Genomic DNA, 3,245 nt, shown 5'->3' with positions numbered 1-3,245 from the left:
ATTTGGACCGATATAGCTCAAAAATTTCAGAACTGAATAAAATGACTATTTCAGTTGGTAATTTTAGGCTTCCAAATGTTATCAGGAGCCTAAAATTGCTTTTCTAAAATAATGTTTTAAGCTGAACTGAGGCAAACAAACAAAGAAAAAATAGCTTCTGAATCTTCAGGCTCTTCTTCCTTGGCATTTTTTCTCAGGCTCTGCCTCTGGTGCCATCCTCCTTTTTCCCTTCAGTGTCTCCTCCTTTTTCCCTTCAGTGTCTCCTCCTTTTTCCCTTCAGTGTCTCCTCCTTTTTCCCTTCAGTGTCTCCTCCTTTTTCCCTTCAGTGTCTCCTCCTTTTTCCCTTCAGTGTCTCCTACACCTCCCCTGTACCCTCGGCTCCCCTATACTGGTTCTCTCATCGAACTTTCCTTCTTTTCTAAAACTCTCCCCAATCCCCCTTTTTCTTGAACTTCTGAGAAACTGTCCATTTAAACTTAAGCCTTCTGAGGATCTAGAGGTTAAACTCTTATTTCTTATATTCCTTGGAGAAAGCTGAACTGCAAGCATAGTCAAAGATTTTCCCAAAGTAATAAAAGATCATCCCAGATTAGCTGAACAATTTAATCATTCAAATGATCAACTTCATTTCTCTTACTTACATCAGCTGGTTCATAGGTTTGTCAATGAAGACTAGGTCCAGCTTTGGATGAAAATGGCTAGTTGGGAAAATTCTAAGAGGATTTTAGAATTACAGCTGGGGGACCATCCTGCTATGTTTAGGTTTATATGATCAGGATTGGGTAATTTCTAGGTTACCTCGTCAAGAAATTCCTAAGGCTTTCCCAAAGCTGGTTGATTGGAGCAAAACTCATACTTGTAAAAAAAATTCTAATGAACCTATTTATGACTATTACAGTTGACTTCAGATTATTTTTAGAGAAAATTCTTGTCTTTCTTCAGATGTTGATTCCACCTGAGTAGATTTTTAACTCTGTGTTTATTAATGAGCTGAACTGGGACCTTTACCTTGTAGTAAAAATGATCAGGATGGAATAGGAAACTATGTCTAATTCAGATTTAGTTAATGGAGCAAACCAGATTTCCTGTACTCTAGGTGAGTCACCTAAAAGCAAGACCACTAAAATTGTGTCTTAAACTGTAGCAGTTGGAGGTTTATAAATAAACCCTTCTACTTCCTGCTATTATGCAAATATCCAGGACATTGGAAGAAAGATTATTACAAATTCAAGCACTCCAGATACCTTCAGTTCTCTAACCAACCTTTCCAGAATCTTCCCATTTCTTAATGATGAGGCTCTAAGGAACTACAGAGGCTTTTCCAGATCCTCCTTCTTAATTGGAGAACAATCCTGGTTTTTATGAAAGAAAGTGCCTGGTGTGTCACAATAGATGGAGATGGCAACTGAATGAAGAAAGCTACTCTCTGTGGACATTTAGAACAGTATTAATGCCATTCTCACTCAAGCCTTTATGTTTGCATCCACTTAGAAGAGCACGGATTCTTATTGTACAGATGGCCATGGCTGGATGCAGGGGGTGATGCTGTACTGATTCTCCTCATCTTAAGACTTAAGAATCCATCATTCCTCTACCTTCCCATGGCCTGGTTACCTTTTGTTTCTTCCTTCTGCTTCTCTATACCTTTTCCCTATTAATGCCTTGCCCAAGGCTCTTGTTCCTACTTTTTCCCATGGAATCCACCACTGCTCTCTGTGTATTTCTAGTGCCCTAACTCCTGGTACACTCATTTTAGCATTCAGTTGCACACAGCTAGGATTCCTTCAAATATCCCTGGGAAACTGTGACCTATGGACAAAGGATTTTTAGAACAATCCTGTTATGTGAAGCTGGTTTCTATGGGGGAGAAGAGATTTTTTTTAAAGAAGCAGTCTCATTTTTGTCTTGGGGGGGAAAATATCAACACCTATAAGGCAATCAAATTCTATTGAGATATATGTATTTAGGATTCAAGATCCAAAAGGATCCTCAAGTCATAATTTGCCTCATTTTTATATTTATACTGACTTAAAGCAACTTCTTCGACTTGTTACTTGGGGAAGCTGGTAGAAGAAGCCAAGGTCCTATTTCCTCTGGCAGGATCAACATGACACAAGTGGGCACTGCCAAGTTTCTTTTTCCCCACCTTGCAACACACAACCTCCACGTCATCCTAATAAAAAGGGAGCTTACTGCCCACCCTGATGTTTGACGCTCACCCTAAAGAAGACCTCTAGCTGCTCTCTTCATTGCGTACAGAGTTTCTTGCCCAGCACACAGAAACTGGGACTGTCATAACTGGTGGGAAACAGACTTTCCACAAGACAAAGACAATCCTATTCTCAACAATATTTCCTGAAGCAAAACATTAGGCCTCAGTTCGTGAACCTTGGAGTGAAATTGTCCCAACTCTGCCTGGAAGCTCCTTCTTTCTCAGATTCCTTCAGAATTGGCTGAAGCCCATAGATCCACCAGGGCCTACCAACAAAAGGACAGTTCTTTGCCTCAGCACTCCAGCTAAGATGGGGGAAGGATTAAATCTAAGGCCCCTACAATAAAAGAGCTTCGGCTATGTGGAGGACAGGAAGGAAGCTACATTTGAGAAAGCATCCCTTTAATGCTGATGTTTCTGAGGGAGCAAGGGCTGGGGTTACTGAAGTCTCAGGCCTGGCAAGTGGCCTACACAGGAGGATTGGGGAAAAGGATGAAAATCGTAATTGATGCCAAACTCATAGTAGAAGTTTAGAGTCTCTTCCAAGAGGCAGGGGTGTGAGAGGAAGGGCATTGTGTTTGGAACTGAAGGGTTAATCTACAGTGCCTGGTTCCCCATTTGCTGGTTGTGCAATTCTGCATAATTTATCCTCCTTCTCAAGCCTCTTTTTTTCTTATAAGTTAAATAAATACAGTTGTAGATTCTTTTCTTGTGTATAATCAATCAAAATGTCATGAGCTGAATGTAAAGACCTACTCAGAATTGAAGATTTATTATTAAATGAAGTGGTTATTATCCCAGTAATAGGGATTGTGAAACCCAGTTTTGTCCACTTAGAACTCCATTGAAAATTTTCCTGAATGTCAATGGTGCTTTTTTCCTGCCTTATTGAGGTATAGTTAGTATATAGCATTCTGCACATATTTAAGGCCTATGATTTGATAAATTTTGGCATATATACTACAACATAATAAAGATTATATCTGGCCTCTGTCTCTGGTCCTTGGCACAGAGTTTCAAAAATCTTTAAAAT

This window comes from Odocoileus virginianus, chromosome 24 (assembly GCF_023699985.2).
Source record: "Odocoileus virginianus isolate 20LAN1187 ecotype Illinois chromosome 24, Ovbor_1.2, whole genome shotgun sequence".
Lineage (NCBI taxonomy): Eukaryota > Metazoa > Chordata > Mammalia > Artiodactyla > Cervidae > Odocoileus > Odocoileus virginianus.
Note: the sequence above shows the minus strand (reverse complement) of the source record.